Raw genomic sequence first — 21,529 nt, 5'->3', positions numbered from 1 at the left:
CCTGCCAGCAGGTATTGACGTCCTAGCTCTTCTCTTCAAGCAACACCTTTCTAAGACGTCCGCAGAGTTTCTTCATCGTTTGGAGAACACAACCCAGTAATCATCACACCCCAAGCTAAAGGGGATGCCAAGGGAATGTTTTCAAACAGAAGGGGAACTAGAGTACAATGTGATGTAAAAGTCAAAAACTCAAATTTTGCCATCCATGGAAAATCTGCACCTGGATTTTTACAAATATTGTGTTTGCAAAAGGCGAAACGTGCAAAAAACAATACCCACCTGCATGTGAACCTGTCCTCAGTCTCTGCTCCATACCGTGGAAATAAAGAGGCCAAAAACAGCAGCAGTTATAGGCAACTGTCAAAAGTGCAGTAAAATTCACTAAAGCAGAATTTGATGGTGCTGTGAAATCTACAACAGCAGGAGGGAAGCGTTGCCAAGCAAAAGTGCACCCTGTACAACAGTTTATTCAGAGGTTCTTAAAACACTTTATTTCCATTAGAAGTTTTATTTAAAGTGGCACACTTATGTCATATTGGCATCTGATTACACAACGTAAGAGCAATAAACACTTGAAGTGAAGTATTTGGCACTGGCTCATTACAATAAGGTGCAACGACCTGGATGGTGGAGAAGAAGAGGAGGAGGGGTTTGTTCATTCTATATAATATAGTTATATAGCAGTTCATTCTGACCGATGGATCATGTGGCTCCCATTAATTATGGGTTAAATGTGTTGTTGGTTTAGCTCAGTGGTTTCCAAAGACCCAGAGCCCATAATTTAATCAGCAAATGTAATCATAGCTTATGGAACAATGACTCCCCAGTGGAGGAATGACCTTCTCAGCTCAATCATTACCACACAGGCAGCCAGTCCCTCTGTGCCTGTGTGAACTGAAAACACATCTCTTTAGGAGTAGTTTCAGATCCCACCACTTATTACTGTCTGATGAAGCTGAAATCACAGTCCTGCCCCCCCTTTGTTCCTCCTCTCCTCCCCCTCTATCTCGTCTGATTTGATATACTGAACATTACACTTCTCCTCTACCTCACATTATAGTGTTCTTTACTGTATGTTATACATATATTTGATTTATTGTGTGGACAAGTGACCTTTTCCACATCAACCTGCTCTGGAGAAGGTCAGAGTTTTTCATCTTGGTTAGATTAATGCGTGTGCAAGACAAGATCATATCACTTCTGTTTTAGTCCCTTTCATATGTCATCATTCACTTGTGCATATATGAGATGCTTGCAGACGTAATCCACCACCGCCATAATGGAAACCAACCGATTCGTACATGCCTTTACAACAGTAATCCTGGAGACACTTGTATAAGATCAATGCAACATGCATGGAGAAGAAGGTCGGAAGCTAAAATCAAGGATGCTGGAAAATAAATACAAGATGTTCATGAGCTGAGAGCGAGCAAGACTGGGAAGTCATATGGGAGAATGACGTTTCGCTCACCGTCAATGTCAAGGCTGCAGTTCAACAGATAAGATCTATGGAAAAATACAGTAGATTAATCAGAATAGAAATGACCAAACCTTTTCTCATTTGAGGAGCTTCCATTTTTCTTTTCTAACTTGTCTTACAAGACAAATATAACAATATAAAGACATGACGTCGTCATCCTTTTCTGACCTTTTTTTAGTCACTGATTAAGGACTAATCAACAGAAAGCAACTGGTAATGAAGATAACTGTCAGTCCGATCCCAAATTTCACACATAATTCAGGCACTGTGTGAAGAAGATGACAGATTTCAAGGGAGAGTGTTTTTTCTTTTTGTTTTCAGGGTTTCATTTCGCTACAAATTGTTTCAGAGGTTAAATGGGTGAAATTCCCCGCGGTGCTTTTCATCTTTTTCCACTCCTACCTACCTACCACCCTCCTCTCTCTCCCTCTGTTTTGCTTTCCGCTCTTGTATTTTCTCCCCGTTTTTCGGTCCACATCCTCCTCTGTCTGCTCTTGTCACATAAAAAGCGGAGGTTTCAGATGGCCTAATTCAGCCGACTCTACATGGAGGACGAGCCGAGGAGTGGAGGAGCGGAGGGAGTGAATTATAGATGGATGGATAGAGACTGAATAATTAAAAGGAGCAGAGGCAGATGGGACTGCTTTTGGGGAATCAGACAGCTCTCCTGATATTCAAGCTCAATTCGTCTTATAGAAAATGTGTTGCAGAGACCCTGGGCAGTGTGATGGTATGCATGGGTGTGTGTGTGCGTGTGAAAGAGAGATTTGCATACATATGCATTAGCATGTGTGCGCAAATATCCATGTCTCGTGATTGTCCAGGCGTGAGCAGACAGACTGACTCTTGTGTTTGTTTTGCCTTCTGCCTCCCTGCAGCTAAAGCTGATAGACATACAGACAGAACCGCCTGCTTGCCTGATGTATTCAAATGGCTTTGCTGAATAGAATGAATAATAGATGCTGATTGTATGTGTTTTTTGTGTCTTCGGTGTGATGGAGAGCAGTGGTGGGGAATGGGGCTGTCTGAAGCTGTAACATCAGAGCTGTCCTCCACCGTGCAGCAGCTGTGAGGACAAACAGCACAGGAGATGTAACTGTCTGTCTGTCCGTCTGTCTGTGGGAACCTTTAGCAAACTGCAGATTTTTGAGGTGACATTCAAGTACATCAAGTAGAAATGAAATGTTCTATAATAAGAAGAAATCCATTTAGATGGAACAAGCACGGTGGCCTTGAGGGCTCGATGCACTGCACCTTGAGAAAACATACAGAGACACAAATTCAAAAAACAGCTTCATCAATTTGACCATGGATGCACTGCAGAAACTTGTAACAAGAATGTTTCTGGCTACTTTTTGAAAATATGTTGAGATTGTAAAGATAATGTCCCATGATTCAGATATTATTGTAAACATGTGCTGTCGGGTTAGCCTTTCGCAGGTCCGTCACTTTTTTGTGACCCTGGAAACACTTCTGCTGTGAGTTTCTGCAGCATGTGTGTTGTCAAATTGATGAAGCTGTTTTCTGAATTTCTCTCATCCACTTGAGTTTGTTGCTTGGTGATGTATATAATGTTTGTATACATAGTGACTGTAGCTGGCGAGCTAATTGTTAGCTCAGCAGCCACGCAGTCAGTCACAGCAGAGATGTGACACGTTGCTCTTATTCCAGGCGCTCTGGTTCCCATTCATTTTTCCCACAGTGAACACATCAGTGACTCACAGTCTGGATCAACATGAAGCTCTCCTGCTTCAATTGTCAGAACAAAATATCTGCTCCTTTCAATGAAAGTCAAAGTCGTGGACGTAAAAACTACAAGAAACATCCAATGCTACATCTTGAATTTCTGTTAAATCAGTTGTAACAGAGTGACAGACACTGAGGACCGTGGGTTTTGCAGTATTTACACCAGACCTTCATTTCTCAGTCTCAATGTTGAAATATTTTAAAACGGTGGCTCGGCATTGCGTTACAGGGCGTCTGACACGTAAGGAACCGGTTCCTCCTCACACAGAAAAACTATTTTACATGGAGCTTCACTTTTGTTTACTTCGCTCTGACATTTTGGTCACAATTATACAACATGTTATTCAATAAAATGTCGTCAAAGAGGGAAAACAAACCTCTCTGAGCTGAGAAATGTGCTAAAAGCCAGTTTCCACAGTTGAGCCCCGACTCCATTTACTCTTGTAGAGGAGGTTAAATAAAAATGGTGCACCACAGCTAATCTAAATCTACTACCAGGCAATAGCCTCGCCTGTTTTTGGACTCTCTGCTCCTCCATCCCTTTTAAAGGTCACTCCTCTTGAGAAAACCTGTTATCTGCCAGCGAGGTGAATTTTATGTTAAAGTTCACCAAAGTTGAACTACTTTATTTAATTCTCTGGTTGCAGTGATTTCGATGACCTCAGTCCAGAGCAGCTGTTATACAGAGAGAAAAAAACGAAGAAAAAAACATTGAAATATTAGGTGTGTACCAGATCTACACTGCACAACTGAAAACTAATCTTTAAAGTATCGTGTTCTGGCAGTTCATACATGCAGTTAAAGAATAATAATTAGACTTTTGTTTTGTACAAACAGGAAATAAGCTGTCCATCACAGACATGACCAGCTCTGGAAAGTCATCAAAGAGAAAAGTAAAAATGTTTGTCCAAAGATTTCATATTGAATGTTTTTCCCTGGAGCTGTTTCACCTCTGCCCACAATCACTTCAAATAAGTTCCAGCTGTGAGCAGGTCCTCCACTTTCTGTGTGTTTCCCTTCACAATCGCCTCCATCAACAACACATTCAACAATCAAGTAAAAACTCAGATTGCACATGGACATCTTGAATATTCTCAGTGTGATTTTGATCACTTTTGCTGTGTGAAAACATGAACGGACCGAGCTGATTATAACTACTACTGTTCACCGGAGGAGCCAGCTTTATAGAGTTCATAAACGGAAAATAGAAAAGGTGTTTTTTTACAACATCTTCCCACAGTGGAGACAGTAAAGACATATCAAGTGTGAAGACAACACGTCGTGGTCAGTAGGATGTTTCCTGTTTCAATCTGATCACATTGAAACCTGCAGCTTTGCCTACGAACTTTCCCAGAAGAAGTGTCGGTTTGTGTTTGTCAATGTGTGTGAGTGTGAGTGTTTATGTTTTTCAGCCAGCAGTCTCCGCATTTGCCTGGAAAACAACTCGTAACTCGTAACTTTCTGTTATTATCTCATAGCGTGGTGAATGTGCAGGTCACAACTTGTCCACGAGAGTGTTTTGGAGTTGTTGGATTGTGTATTTGATGAGTTTGATTAGGAAAACCAAGAAATACCAATAGCCTCCGTAGCGTAGCTCTGAGCAGCTCACGGCTCTGCTCCGCCGTTCTAAAAATAGCTTGCACCGACAATTAAAGGTAACGAACCTACTGCTATGACTAGGGATTATGGCAATGGGCCAATTTGCCAAAATGTGGAACTATCCCTTTAAATTTTATGATTGAAGTTGCCAAATAGCAAAACGTACGCATCATAAATCCTACCATAATGCAAAATAACATCAGCAACCCTGACAGTAAAGACATATCAAGTGTGAAGACAACACGTCGTGGTCAGTAGGAGGTTTCCAGTTTCAATCTGATCACATTGAAACCTGCAGCTTTGCCTGTACGAACTTTCCCAGAAGAAGTGTCTGTTTGTGTTTATCAATGTACGTGTGTGTGTGTGTGTGTGCGAGTGTTTATGTGTGTGTTGCTCAACCACACAAAGCAGTGATGATGATAGTGTAATTAGGTTGCAGATGTGGCTGCCTGCTCACAGAATAGGTCAGAGACATCAATCACAGCAGCCTCCACACTCCACGCGGCCTGCTGGGAGACCGACACAGACACAGGGAGATGTTGTTGTTGTGTACTCCTTTTTCATTTACTCACATGGGTGCAAGGCTGGCACGGTGTATAATTACAGAAACCAATTGTGTTTGTCCAGGCTGACCATGTAGTCACAACGCTGTTAGAAAGCCACATCACACTCACACACACAAAAGCGTTTTTCCTCCTTCTTTCCTCGGCTCGTCTGAGCATCAAGCCTTTCTATTCTCAGCTCAAAGTGAACCTTGTTAATTCAGACGTGGCAAATAGCTGTTGCGTAAAAATACAATGTGTTGTTGGTCCAACTCGGTGTGTGTGTGTGTTGGTGTAAACCTGTTGTTTCAAAGCATCTTCTGCAAAGTAAATCCACCGTACCATTTTCCTTTCAGTCAGACAGAATGACTCCCATTATCTAATCCTCCATAAGTGCTCTCTGCTCTGCTTTCTCTTCCCTTTTTCTCCCCCCTTGTCCCTCAGTTGATGCTCTCAGATGGCGACATGCCATTCTGCAGTCAGCCATTGGCATGACTCATACTGTTTAGTGAGGAGCCACGGTACTGTCAACGCCGAGGATGGAGATGTCAGAGGAGGAACGTTCACAGGTGCCCTTCCCACCAAACAGTTTTATTGATGACCAGACAGTTTTAAAAACCAGTGTCTGTGTTTCTACACTAGTAATAACATTGTCCAGACAAAAAAAAACACTACCCAGTGTTTTACAACCAGTCCAGTCCTGTGTCCCTATAAGATTTATAGCCATAGTGGACGAACCTGCAGCTTATGATTAACCTCCAATGGCAACGTTCGGTGCCAACGTAGGAAGTTGTGTAGCCTGTGTTTGCCATAACCACAGTCTGTGCCTAGACTTAACCATACTGTAGTTGCCATGTGCAATGTGTGGCAAAAACAAAAACACATTGGCATTCGGCTTAATGCAGGGTTTTGAGCAATCATCCAGATTTAACATTTGGTGAGACTGATTGCATCCTCTCTAAGTGGTGGTGAGGAAGATGCTGTTATCTCAGTGAATACAGCTGAATTGTTGCATTTCAGGCTCAGGCTTGAGTTTGGTTTAATTATGGAGGAATTGTTTCATTTCCGATCATGACTGGGATGGACACCCTGGAAACCAAACCCTTTAAAGGGGTAGTTCAACAGTTTTGCAAATTGGCCCATTGCCATAATCCCTATAGTCTTAGCAGTAGGTTCGTTACCTTTATTTGTCGGTGCAAGCTATTTTTAGAACGGTGGAGCAGAGCCATGAGCTGCTCAGAGCTTTCCATCATCAAATACACAATCCAACAACTCCAAAACTCTCTCGTGGACAAGTTGTGACCTGCGCATTCACCACGCTATGAGATAATAACGGAACGTTACAAGATAGAGTTGTTTTCGTGGTAAATTCATGCAAAACTGCTGATGTGTGTTCCCGTCAGGGGTAGTTTTTCAGCAAGCAGTCTCTGCATTTACCTGGAAAACAACTCTGTCTTGTAACTGTTATTATCTCATAGCGTGGTGAATGTGCAGGTCACAACTTGTCCACCAGAGCGTTTTGGAGTTGTTGGATTGTGTATTTGATGAGTTTGATTTGGAAAACCAAGAAATCCCATTAGCTTCCGTAGCGTAGCTCTGAGCAGCTCACGGCTCTGCTCTGCTGTTCTAAAAATAACTTGCACCGACATATAAAGGTAACAAACCTACTGCTAAAACTATAGGGATTATGGCAATGGGCCACTTTGCCAAAATGTTTAACTATCCCTTTAAATTTTATGATTGAAGTTGCCAAATAGCAAAACGTACGCATCATAAATCCTACCATAGTGCAAAATAACATCAGCAACCCTGACTATATCTCCAAATGCTTCTGCAGCTTCAGAGTCTAATGCTGTTATTTTTTTCTGGTCATCACCATTTTAAAACTCACACTCCATCCTGCAGCCTATCTCCCTGCCGAGCCGAGCGAGGCCTGTCGATGATGAATCCTCCGGCGCCGAGGCCCTGCGTCCTCTCCGGCAGACTCATGCATGACTTCTGCTGAGCTCTGCTCACAGCTTATTTTCAAAGGTTCAGTGTGAGACAATCTCAAAAGAGCCTGCATGCTAAACAAATGCTTATGCGTCCCGTCACACTGAAGCCAGCGGGGAATAAGCAGCCTGTGGCATCTGCATTTCCTTCTAATGGTGCTATAGCATTTTAGAAGCATAATGTTATAATTAGTTTATGGTTATTGCACCTCGTGTGAGTGGATGGGCTCCGTTTGTCAATGAGACTGGAGCCAGAGTAATCTGTATTGTGCTGAGCTGTGCCGTTCGAATCTCTTTAAACCATATTCATAGAGTCTATGGAGGTTTTGTCTTTTTTTCTGGAGTCTGGAGTGTTTTTGTCTGTCCACCAAAATGGAAATGAGAGGAACACCATGGATTTAATGTTCTTCTCTGCATAATGATTCGAACACTAACTGGCACTGCGAGAACCTAGAGGCACTGGCCTGTGGTACCTAAACTATGTGCTGCATAAGCAAATATAGAAAAAGTTTTCATGGCCAAGCAGACAATATATTCAGTCAACAAACTGTGCAGCATGAATTTCCCCCCTCTGCTCCCTTCACTGTACAAGACTTGTCACTGATTAGATCCGTGACCACCAGCCTGCTTTCCATCGGCCTCTCTGGCCTCTTTAGCCTCCACCTCCGACCTGCGCGTAATGAAATGTTCCTCCTCTCTGACCGTCGCAGGCCTCACAGGCCTCACAGGCCTCATGATACTGGGAATGTGTTGCCTTTGAACGTGGGCTTGGTTTGGTGCCACTGTGGCTGCAGGCACAAACAAAGCGTGGTGTAACCATTGCTGCCTGGATGAGTAGTGAAAAAGAGACCTCCTACAAGCACCTGAGGACTGTTTATATGTGGCAGAGCTTTCACTGTGTAGGCAACAGAAATCATCATACTGAAACTCTCAGAGGAAAAAAATAAAGTTTACAAAACTCAGAGTGCCAATGCAGACGTGCTGATGTTTACAAGGTAAATTATGCAAAAAAATGACTAAATTGGAGGAAAGATTGTCCTGGAAAAAACAAGCTTGTAGATTTTTTGTGCAGCAGCTTGTTAAGACCCATTGTTGCATTTTGTTGCCAGGCGACATCTAGTGGCCAAAGTATGACATGACACCAAAGGGAAAGACGTACTCACCTTGGAGGAGATGCCGATGTTCAGTTCCCATGTGAAACCATGTCACTATGAAACAAAGCAAACTACTTTGGTATTATTGTTACCATGGCAATTAACGAGGGTGGTCTGAATGTTAAGGAAGCACTTACTTCAACCCAAATTACGATCTTTTGCTAAACCTTAGCAAGTAGTTTCAGTGCCTAAACCTCACCGAGGCACGACTCTCATTATAGCAACCACTTTGACGATCAGTGTGGTACTTTTGGTACTGTTGAGTGTTTAGTTTGGTAACCATGACAACCACTGGGTGCTATTTCAGGATGTAGTCATTTGAAAGGGTTGGAAAATAACCGATATGATTGTTAAGGTTGGAGACTTGTTTGGGGTTGGTTATAGGACTTTGTTAGTTCTGCAGGTATTTGGTTGTTAACCTCAGTGCTGGACACGTATACATGTTGACCAATCACTGAGGGAGGTGGCTGTGATGTCAGAGTATCATTAGAGTCAAAAAGGGAAATGCTTGACACAGCAGGTTGTACACTCTCAGTGCTGAGTATCTGTTGTGACAAGTTTAGCATTTCATCACATTATTTTTCATTAGCTGTTTCAAAGCCTTGGTGGATTTACATTATTAGTGGCTCCTTCCGGTTTCTAAGACGGTGACCTTCTCCAGCCTTTATTTGTTTCAGAAAACATCTTTGCAAGTGCTCAGAGGAGAAATAAAAACCCCAAAAATAGTGAAGTGAAGCTACGCATCTCTGAGCACCTCAAGGTTAGGCCATGAGGAGAGAGTCTTCATCCTGCTTTCACAGTAAACAAACATCTCTAATTAATTCAGGCTTCGGCTGCTATTTTCATACAACACTTGGTGACACTAATCATGAAGTTCTCAGTGATAATAATAATTGCCCCTCTAATCCTTCCATACATTTGTAATTAAGCAGTGGAAAAGTTTATCGTCACGAGCACAGGGATGAGTAGAATTATATTATTTTTTGCAGGAGGGGAAGGAGGGTTATTTTCTGCAGTGTCAAGGATTTGTAGCTCCAAACACACACACACACACACACACACACACACACACATGCATGCATTTGTGTGTGAGACATCGGCCAGAGGTCAGCTCCATGCTGCAGCGGTGTGCTGCTGAGTGGAGACTTGTACAGCTTCTGTTGATGCTGAGCTCCAGAGAGTTTGTCACTCAGGAAAAACATGGCCGTAAAGAGATGATGATCTAAACTCCTGACCCAGCAGCTGCTGACACAGACCATCTCCACTTTCTCATTGTCATTCCTCTTCATCCCACACTTCCTTTCTTTGACAGTCTGCTTCAGCTTTCTGTTTCAATCATCCTCTGCTGGTCTTCACTTAGGAGATTTTTTTCTCTGTCTCTTTCCATCTCCCTCTCTCTGGCTTGGAATTCGACCAAATCATCATTTCTACAGTTTTTCCAAAGGAAGACACGAGTTGTTGAAGGATGTAACATCACAGGGGACCTGCTGCCATTGAGATGTACAAGAGATAAAGTGCAGCTGCAGGGATGTGATGGTTAATGTGTTATTGTACTGTAATATTTGACACTAAATTTTCATTAATTCATTTTTTTTCTTAGTTGTCATCTTTGTTTCCATGGTCACAGGTGTAGTCCTTTCCTCTGAGTTCAGTGGAACAGGCTCTTTTTACTTCTTCAACACAATGGATCTAGTACTGAGGAAACTCAAGTGTCCATGTGGCTGCTCTTCAGTGCTCAGTAAATGGACTCTGGACAGACCTGTTGTCTCTGTCCGTCCCGCTCACTGAGCACCAGTATCAGGATCTTAGTGGACCACAGTCACCACAGGAGGGAGACCTAGAGTCTGGTTTAGTGGTGACCACTTTGTGTCTGGTCACTAATCAAAAATAAAACTGTTGATGAGGATGTTGCCCTCTGGAAAACATCATTAATCACAGGTATAGTAAAATTACTGTGTTGTTTTTTGCACAACAGTACACAGTAATATGAATTTCCTACTTTCTATCAAGTCAGATGTGCTAAAATTCAACGTCTGTCAATGCATGCACAAGCTGCCGCCTTATTCTCATCAACGCTGATGAGATATGTGTGCTTGTTAAAGACAAAACCTAACAGAAGGGAGGCTCTGAATAGCTGCCTGGTCATTATGAAAGTTGGCAGAGCGGCAGAGACGCGGCTACATGCGCTTTCATGAGAGTAATCAGAAATGTTGGAACTCGTCTCTGCAGATTCCTCGGTTTAAAAAAAAAAAAAGCTGCCTGTCTCACAGAGAGCAATTTGACTTTGTGGAGTTAACGGCTGTGTGTCGGTGGCCCGCCGCTGTTGGAAAAGATTACAGCCCTCCATCATGGATCTGTCATCATGAATAATCACGTCGATGCTGATTCCACCTCCGCACATCCTGCTCCTCCAGCATCATCATCGTATCAAAGGCGCTCACGACTCCATACGAGAGGTGTTGGATCAGATTAGTTTCAGGTCCGACCCGTGTCTGGACCTCATAGAGCCATTCTGGGTATCGGTTTCAGAAAGAGACCTGCTGTTAGTGACCCGACAAGGGACAGTTCCCCTTGTCTTCACCTCACGAAGAACAGTAATCACTGTTATCGCACCACTTCACTCCAACACTATCTGACCAGAGACCTTCCTTTTTCCCGATATCTGTAGCGAAAGTTTTGGGAGAAAATTGCCACTAAAGCAAAACCAGTCTGTGACATAAATCAATGGGAGCGGGCACCACTGATAAGAGCTGTGTGGCTGAAAGTCTGGGATCACGGAGCTGCACGGACGGGTCAGTGGCTGAGGTGGGATTAGGGCTGAACTTCTCTAAGTCGGTGTGCCGCCCTGGACAGCAGGAGGGGGGCGGCCTTTACTGGTTTGATCAGTGGGATCAGGAGATTTGTTTCTGTGATGGCCTCGAGTGTCCTCTTGTTTGTTTCTCACATCCTTTTCTTGCCTTTGCTGCAGTTTTAACCTTCCTCTTGTGTTCGGGTTTTAAATGCATAAAAGTACCACATAAATTTGTTTATAGCATCAAGGCTTTTTGACTTTGTCAGGAACCTCTATTTAAACGAAATAAAACTTATTTTTTTCCACAAAATTCTAAAATGCTCTGGTTAAAATTAGTTAGGGTCAATTTTGACCTGGTTATAACGATAAGAACAATAATTAGAGTTAAAACCAAAATCATAAGGGCAAAACCAACCTTTTCATTGATGAGGAAACCTAACAACGTAACCAAGTGATAAAAAAAAATGGAATGATGAATAATTTTTAGTGTGTTTTACATCTCTTTTAAGACTTGGGTCAAAACCCTGACCCTAACACAAAAGATGGTAGCAGAAAGCTGACAAGAGGAAGGTTAAATTGAAGACAAGGGGTATACTGACAAAAAGGCCCAGGGGCCCACACCGAAAAATATTAAAACCAATATTTTCATGGATAAGGAAGCCTAACAATGTAGCCAAGAGAAGAAAAACTAATTGGATGAAGAAAAAAAAAGTTTTAAGTGTATTTTACAGCTGATTTAAAACACGGGTCAAAACTGACCCTAACACCATAGATGGTAGCAGACAGCTAATACAAGGCGAAGGTTAAAGAAGGTGGTTAAAGGTGAGTCTTGTGGGAAAAGGTGAGCTGGGTAGGGGACTGTAGACTCAGGTCTTTTGGGGATTGTGGGGCAGTGACATTGCTGGTACAGCCAGTTAGAGCTTTATCAGCATTAGCCAATCACTGCGGCCACTGTGGAGCGGCGCGGACCATCCATCATGGCGAGGAGAGCAGGGACCAGCTCACCTCTGTCACCAGATAATGCATTTTACTGAAAAAAAGAGAGGGGAAAAACATCCCCAGAGGAGGGTGGACGTCCTCGGCTGTCCTTAAAGGACCGGTCTCCTTTCAGTCTGATGCAGCCTTTTACTGTAGGCGTGACTTGCTCGCTGCAGCCAAGACAGAGACAAAGTGAAAAACAGCCCAGTCCATAACAAACACAAAAATACAGAAGTTAAACAGAAACTTCAAACCCTTCCCACACTTTAACAAGCATGTTTTTCTAGAAGCCTCAGCCAAACGCCAGCAGCAGTGAGGCCCGAGCTCTGAGAGCCAGAGGGCTCAATGTCCACCATCATCACCCAGTCTGGACCAAATCCCAACACTCAGCCACTGGAACGCTGGGTTTGATTAATGCCCCGACTCCGCCAACTGGTAACAAGTGAGAGAATTTGAGAGCCCGAGGATGAGAACAACCCGAGCAAGAAAAAAAGAAAAAGAAAGAAAGTAAGAAATGAACAAAGAATGAAGAACTTTTTATTTCTTAAATTTTTTTGGTGGAGTTTTCCCCGGGAGCAGCAGCAGCAGCAGCAGCAGCAGCAGCAGCTGTCTTCAAGCTGGAAGAGAGCGACCTAGCTGTGGGATGTTAGGTCATGCCCCATCTCTGCCAGAAAGAATTGACTCTCGACAAAAGAGAGATCCAGCAAAGAGATGATAGTGATAATATTTCACCTGAAATGAGGCTCCGCCGAGACATCGGACAGGAAGGGGGAGGGGGGGGTGCAGGGGCAGTGAGGAAGCAGAGGATCCAATACAAGACAGATCAGGTCTATTATATTACCGAACAGCCACAGTACATTTTTATTATTGGCAATAACATCTGCCCCATACAGCGCGATAAAAGAAGAAATCCTAGACTTCCTCAATAAAGGCATCAATCAGATAACTGCTCCTTCTTTTGGTTTTGCAAAAAGACCGCAAAGTTTAATCTTGGCCACCGAGGCCTCTGACAACACTGGTGTAGTGACTTTTTCTTATCGCTATTGTTAACTTTTCAAAATAAAATGTGAGTTGGTAAAAAAATGTGACATTTTAAGCATGTATTAAATACATATGCTATGTAGGTCCATATCGATCATGGTCACTGAAAATGAGTTGTCTTACAGTATTCCCTGCTCTTACCTTCAACTTGGACTTCAGCCTTTAGCCTTAGTCTGCTCTTTAATCCCATTGTGTAAATCATACTGTGTTGTGATATGGTAAAGAAAACTGAAATATTTTAGTAAAAACTTTCCAGTAAAGAAAGAAAATTGGTGCCCAGAGCATAGTACCAGGCTGCACTGTGCTACTTTTCAAATTGAAAAAAAAAAAAGCCTTAATACAGTTCACTGATTTAGCTCTGATTTGAAGGGCCTGTGAACCCTGCAGCTTCACTCTGAAGTGCTCAGCGCCGTCACCGAGGATGAGCTGGCTGTTGATAGTCAGTAAATACCTTGAGACTGGAGGCTGGCTGCTTGTTAAAGCGCTGCTGTCTCATTTTCTGTTAAATACAGAGTGTTGGAGATTTGGGAGTCTGGCAGAGCCGGGATGAGTAACTAAAGTAATATCATGTGTAAGTTTGAGGTTAAATACCCAAGTTGTGTAATTACTTTCAAAAGAGTAATATAAGAAATGTATTATATTTATCGACTAATTTGTCTTCTGTTTATCTGCCTGCAAAGTGAAGCTAAAAGGAAAATCGAAAGCAGAGTTCATGTTGACTGTGTGCTTCGTAATTAGTTCGGCTTTTTAATTTTCCTATTAAGTGAGAAAATGCAGCATTGAACAGAAAATAATGGTTGTTTAGGGAAGTTTTGTGTAGCCTGACAGCCTCCTGCAGCTGTAGTCTGCAGGAACCTGTTCCTGTTTCAGCCAGGTCACTGAAAATGTGAAAACACAGGCTGAAAAATCCACTGCACCAGAGACACAATACAGTGAGAACAATAACTGAATACTATACAGCTAGTGGTTAAACATTTCATTAGAAAATTTAACTTGAACAATTCTTGAAGCTGTTGAAATGTTATATTGACTTATGAGCTGTTCATGTTAATGTTGATACTCAGAACAGGGGAAAATCAGACAGTATATTGGGTCTTTGTGTCTTTTTGCACCTCTGAAGGCATCACATGTGTAAATGGCCCAAAACTATGTCCTTTAATGTGTCATATGTTACATCACATGTGATTTATTTTTCACTTGTGATAACTCACATGTTATGTTTAGTAAGTAAAGCTGTCATTAGCTATTGTTATGTGACAATGTATGGATTAAAACAATGTTGGCCGCCCTGCTCCCTAAATACCTCTTCATCATCATAATGAGCAGCTGAAAACCCACATCAGTCAGCTCGTATCATATCATCACTCTGCTCAGGACTGATGGACACTGATGTTTTCCATTAGCCGCAGCTGTCTCTCTTAAGAAATAACCAGACTATTCCTACTAAAGCACAGTCATTATAGATTTTCTTGACACTGAGTGACGTCTGTGTAACGCAGGTTTGTTGCCATAAGAGGAAAGTCGGGATACTTTACGTGCACATTTCACCAACGTTGGGTTTTCATTTTGTTTCCTCCTCTGTCTCTCTTTCGTTAGGTGACTGAGCCGAGCTCTACTCTGTCATTTTCTGTGCCCTGGAGAACTCTCAGTCTCTCTCATGTTTCACCACCAGACTGGAGGCACTCCATAGGCAATTGTAGAGTGAGGAGTTCATGCACTCGTAAATGACTGATGCTGCCGCCTCCTTTGGCCTTTTACTCGGTCCTGAAAATGACGGCCTAGCCTAAAAGTCTGAAATAAAACCCAGGGTTTCTTGCTTTTGACAGTAAGCTGTGTAGGATTTCCATGCACCTGACTGGCCCTGAAAGACTCTCTACCTTGGTTCACCCCCAGAGTGGGATGGGAAGGAAAAGTTATTTAGCATTGTGGCGCTCCACAGGATGACTCACTCCTCCTCTGCCAGAACCAGATGAGAAGGGAACTTCCCGTCTTTCTTCCTTCAGCGACTCCTGTCTCTCCGCTCCTCTCTCGGTGTTGACGTTTCCACGGCATGATGAACTCCCCGGTGATATTTATGTCCTGCTTCTTTTTCCCCCTCCCGGCACAGTGTCAGACACAATTAAATAAAAAAAGAGAGATGGGCATAAAATGAGGTAAGAGCCGGAGGGAGAAAATGATGGGGTGAAAGTAATCTGGAGGGATATTGTATTTCTAGTACTGTATGGCTGCAGGAGGATTTTATCGCCGGGCAGGCCTCGGTGCAACGGAGCTGCTTCCAAGCACCTGTCTCATATTGGAGAGTGACGCTCTGCCTCCCAGTGTCGTTCACTCCATTATTCCTGTGGCAGGAGAAGTGCTGGCACTGACTTTACAGCTATCTCTCCATCTCCAGCCCTGGCGCTGTAAGCCTACTACATGTACACACATCTCCTCCCGCATTACAACCACTTTCTCTTACTGCACACAAACCCCGACGGGAAAGACAGCTGTGGGTCCGACTCCCGTACAGTCTGCGTAAAAAAGAATAATCCACTTATCAGCATCCAGACGTGTGTCACGCTGTGAAAACACGCAGCGGCTCCTGAGGTGGTTTTAACAGAGAGAAAGAGGTGGGGATGGTTAAATCATTTGCTCACGAGACAAGATATCGGTCCCACCCAGAGTTCTGGCATCACTCCTGTGGATGTTTGTAGCCGCTGCAAAATACTTCAACATACCCGAGGTCCTGTAGGTCTCCGGTTTCTGGGAAAAACCGGGGAAGACCAGAGCAAAGAGGCAAAACAGAGGAGCTGGAAAGATCCACGCTCTCGTCTGAGGGTCACAGTTAAAGGGAAACTCTGCTTTGTTATGAGTAGTTTTGCCCATCCTTAATGTTTAAAATAACATTGTACAAGAATGAAATCTTGCAGGCTCAACAGTATCATTAAAGGAGACATATTATGCCCCCTTTCCACAAATTAAAATAGTTAGGTAGGGGTGGTATTATGCAAATTCGAAACCTAGTTACATCACTGGAAGACAACTGCTCGTAAAACCACGTGGATTTCAACCTAGGGAGCCTGAACATTACAGATTTTTTTTGTCAATTCTCACATTTTGGGAGCTGGAAGCCAAGACAAACACCCAAATATATATGTTAAAGAGCCTTCAAAAAGTGATATTTCCATAATATGTCCTCTTTAAAGGATGGGAATCAAGAACTTGTTCCAACTGGTTCGATCCATCCACATAATTTTCCTTTCTGCCGATCGATTCTCTTATCGATACCTTCCGTTTAGTTCCAGTTTGCTTGCAAAACAATAACGTCATGTTTGACATTGTTGCAATTTATATTAATGCAAATTTGTTGTAACTTTATTATGCAGTGCACAGCGGTTTAAGGTTATGTTGTTAATACAGAATATGTCATGTTTCAGATTATCACAGGACCAGTCCCGAAGCCAACTTCTGTCTGACCTTCCGCCCCGGTCTGGACCCAGGAAGAGAGGGGGAGATCCTGGCCAGACCAGAACTGGATTGGACCGGTCACGGCCTCGGGTAAAGACTTGAACTTCTCCAAAGGAGTAGAGGAAGAAATGATGACGGACAGGAGACGGAAGCAGCTTCTTTAAATGAGGTATAGATGCTGATTACTGATACGCTGATCCTCTCTCTCACCTCCTCCGTGTCGAGCAGGAAGTGTAATATTTGCACATGAGGTGGTGAGCCTCCAGGTAGTCGCTGCCCTTTCAGCCAATCAAACGCTAGCACGACTAAACCAGTCATCTTGGAGACATAGCCTCGGGGGCACATCGGAAATATCAAATATGACTTTGCTGTAAATCTAATGTGAAGGAGTTCACTCAAACATTAGTAAGGACATGTCCTTCCTGTCCATAAACAAACCTGTCTGTACATGAGGATGTGTGTTTCTGTTTGATGTGGTTGTTCAATTCATATCAACTTATTTTGCGTTTTAACCGTGTTCCCACATCTCAGCAATGAGTTTCTTCATTATAACCAAGTGGAAAAAATGTACTAAACTACGTCTTCACTAACTCTTTTTAAAGATAATTATTCCCGTCAGGACCAGAGCTCTTTACTACAACACAGCAGACTCGATCACAGTGTTACAAACACAAAGGCTGGAACAGGCTGGCTATCAAATTTCCATATCCACTCTAACATGATCGTGCCCTATTGATCGTGCTCATCCTTACGGCTGCTAACAAATACCTAGCTGCTTCTGCTGCTGCTGCTGCTGCAGTATTTCCCTGAGGTTGCATCTCTCCAATATGAGTCCCCAGTGCTGCGTAAATCCTCCATTTGCTCTAAGTAGGACCACCTGCCATTACCTTCTACTAAAGATTAAACATGTAATATATAAAGATTTAAGATCTGGGAAAATGGTGTGGAGGCGAATAGATGGATGATGATAGACGGTTTTAAGAGGAGCAGAGCCATCAGCTAACACTGAACATTGAATTTCCCCTGGGGGATAAATAAAGTACCTGCTTTACCTATCTACCTGCCTTCCTTCCTACTTATCTAGGCCAGGGATAAAGTCAGGAAATGAATGGCAGTGTATGTGTGTGAGAGTGTGTGTGTGTGTGTGTGTGTGAGGATGCTTGTCCTGCCTGGCAGTATTTGCGGTGTACCACACAGAGACAGCAGGCTGTCTGGCAGCTTTCCATGTGTTGAATAATTTTTGCTTTTTTCAGTGGGCTGACAGGTCGTGTGTCACTCACAGTGTTGTGACAGTTTGCAGCAGCGGAGTGAACGACGTTACACTCGGGTTCCTCTCTCCTCCGTCCTCTCTCTCTCTTCATCTTTGTACAGTTATTCCTCTGCTGAAGCTGTGACATCACAATATACTACACATACTGTAGGTCATGATGTAGGAGAACAATTGATTCTTTTACTGGACCAAAAACATAATCACATGCATTGATAAAGATGTGATTGTGATATTATTTAATATTATATGATTTATTTGTGCAGAAATATGACTTTCTGTAGATGTTTTCACCATGCATGTTTCATTTCTGCTTTCAATTGACGTCACAGCTTTTTGATGGATTGTCATTTATTTAGAGCTGCCATAACAGTTTGCAGAGATGGTTTGAGTTATGACTGCAACGACAACATGCATTTACCATGCATCCAAAAAAAATATGGCATCGTAAGGAATTAGTGTTAGAGTCTTATAATGTACCATGTGTTTATTGCTAATTAACCAGTGTTAGCATGCTAAAGAAACATTGAAAACCTTAAACCTGTTGAACAGCATTTTAGTATTGTCATTGTTCTAATGTGAAGGTTTAGCTCATAGTATCACCTCACAGAGCTGCTTGCATGGCTGCAGAGCACTGGTCCAGTTTGTATCTGAGATGTAGTGTAATACTGAGAGAGAAATGCAGTGCCATACGAGATTCTTTATTTATGGCACCACATTCATTTTAAAGAATGGTGGGCGAAGGGTTTAATTAGCATTTTTGATTAAGAATAAACAAACGTATCTTGAACCATATTTGAAATTTTTCATTCGTTTCACTCTGGAGTTTTTTTCCTACATTTGTCTGAGGTTCATTCTTTGACCTGGTAAAAGCAAATAATCACCTGGGGTTTCTTTTTTTCCCAGCAGCTTTCAACCACATCTCCCAGTATTCGTAAATGGAGCTGCTCATTCAGGTGACAGACGACACCTGAACTTCATTCACTGCTGCTGAATGTGACGTGCAGTTGAAAGCTCGCTAAAAAGCTGCTAAGGGTGCTTTTATGCTGGGGTTACTGTATGTCACAAGAGTTTTTCTCTTTCAGTAGAGTGACCTTGGTTATTGTAAAACAGCAAGATGGATTGCAGAGTACTGATTATATGTGTTACAGCAGATCATTTTGGATATTTTAGGTTGTAAAGCTGATTTATACCTTTTTACAAAAGAAACCCAGCTTAACCTAGAAACATTGAGGAGAGACAAAGCACTTCTATGGTACCCACCTAACTGTCCTGATGCTGGAGTGGCTGGAAAGAGGAAATGGAGCTGGAAAAAAGAGACTGAGGGGGAGAGAAACATAAATAGATGAAATCAGACAGAGAAAACAGTGTGAAAGTGCAGACAAAGCAGGTTCCTTACTGGACTCATGTCTTCCATCAGAAAACAAGCGGCGAGTTCCGCTGAGCTCACGCATCAAGGGCTCGTCGTGTCACGCTGGCCGTTACCCCCCGAGCACCGAGGGCTGGACAGACACCCGTCCTCCCATCCTGTCCCAGAAAAGACTTATCGTCCACCGCGGTCGGGGCAGGTGCTGCGTCCCAGCAGGATGGCAGAGAGGGAGGGGGGACAATGTATGCAATTCCTGTCTGGCACACAGTCAGGCTCTCACGGGAATGAGGCACAGGAAATGTGTGTGTGTGTGTGTGTGTGTGTGTGTGTGTGTGTGTGTGTGTGTGTGTGTGTATACATGCTACTGTTGGGACGATGCTCCCCACCCCTCCCCCACTAGAAAGTGAAAATCTGGTGAGGCAGCAGGAGGAAAAAAAACTGCAATGTACTTGGACGTGATATAAGGTCAGCAGTACTGTATATGCACACACACACAAGATATATATAAACGCACACACATAGTAAATGCCTTTCAGCAGGTCTGTTGTAAGAGTCAAGCGGTTTGGTTGAACCAGATTATACCCAGACTCCTCTTGTGCCTGCATGAAAACAGATTCAGACAAACTGCCGCAGACTCGGCCCGTTTCAAATCAAAACCTTTATTAAAAATAAATTCACTGTTGTTGATTTTCCTCCAACAATGGAAGCCCTCTCCTCCAGGAACCAGGAAGCCAACTCAGCAGTCAGAAAACACTGGCAGTTTTTCCACATTTCCAGCGGGGGTGAATTCCAAGAGCTTACACGGTTTGCGAAGTTCACAGAAACTCCTGCTACTGTGTTTTTTTGAAGTCGCACATTAAAGTTGCAAAAGGCGGCTTCATGCTCTGACAGCCCCATGCGGTGGCGAGGGATCCGCCAGCGTTTGAACTTCCACTGTTTTTTAAAGGAAATCATTACCCAGAAATAAAACATGATGCTCGCAAAACTTCTGTACGTGTCGTCCTCTGACTGTCAAGTGACGGCGGAGGGTTTCAGCGCCGTGTTCAGCATGTGCCTGTTTGTTGTAGCTTTAACATGTGGATCAGACTGACAAGTGTATTTTTAGATGTACAGTACAGTACAGCACCGTATGTGTGTGTGTGTGTGTGTGTGTTGGACAGAGTTCCCGGGTTCAAATTCGCCAGATGGCTGGAGTTTGCATATTTTCCCAGGTCTTTGGGTTTCCTCCGGGCATCGGGGTCTCCTCCCACAGCACAAAGACACACACAGGTCAGGTGAAATGGAGACTCCAAATTACCTGTAGGTGTGAGTGTGATAATTGTCTGACTGTGAGGGGGGGCTGGCCCTGTGACAGTCTGGAGACCTGTGCAGGTTGTACCTCACAAATCATTCAGTGTAGGCTACACCTCCAGGCTGGACTGCAATGAATGAATCAGATGTTTATCACTTTGCTCCTGTTTGTGTTACATTTAAAGGGATAGTTATAGTTCATTTTGGCAAATTGGTCCATTGTCCATTTTAGGAGTAGGTTCTTAATTTAATTGTCGGTGCAAGCTGTTTTTAGAACGGCGGAGCAGAGCGGCGAGCTGCTCAGAGCTACGCTATACAGAGGCTAATGGGATTTCTTGGTTTCCCTCATCAAATTCATCAAATACACAATCCAACAACTCCAAATGCTCTCGTGGACAAGTTGTGACCTGCACATTCACCACGCTATGAGATAATAACAGAACGTTATGAGACAGAGTTGTTTTAGAAGTAAATTCATGCAAAAATGCTGATACACGTTGCCGTCAGGGCCAGTTTTTCGGCAAGCAGTCTCTGGATTTAAAGAAGCATGTACAGTAGTTTGGTTGAACGTTTGTCTGACAGCCAGGGTGTGGCAGCTGTTTGTACTGTTGCTTAAGGGTTTGAACCCCAGGACTTTTCTTTTGCATGGTGTCCTTGCATCAGCATGGGTTCTTTCTAGGCTTCCTTCTGACATGTGTTGGGGTAAAAAAAAGCATATATAGATAATGAATTTGAACTCTGAGGTTTGTTTGTCTCTTTATATCTTTGTTGGCCTTGGCATCCTGTCCAGAGTGTACCCCACCCCAGCTTGGTTTGGCTGCTCCACCAGTGAAC

This window comes from Trachurus japonicus, chromosome 20 (genome assembly GCF_045865225.1).
Source record: "Trachurus japonicus isolate A0001 chromosome 20, Traja_1.0".
NCBI lineage: Eukaryota > Metazoa > Chordata > Actinopteri > Carangiformes > Carangidae > Trachurus > Trachurus japonicus.
Note: the sequence above shows the minus strand (reverse complement) of the source record.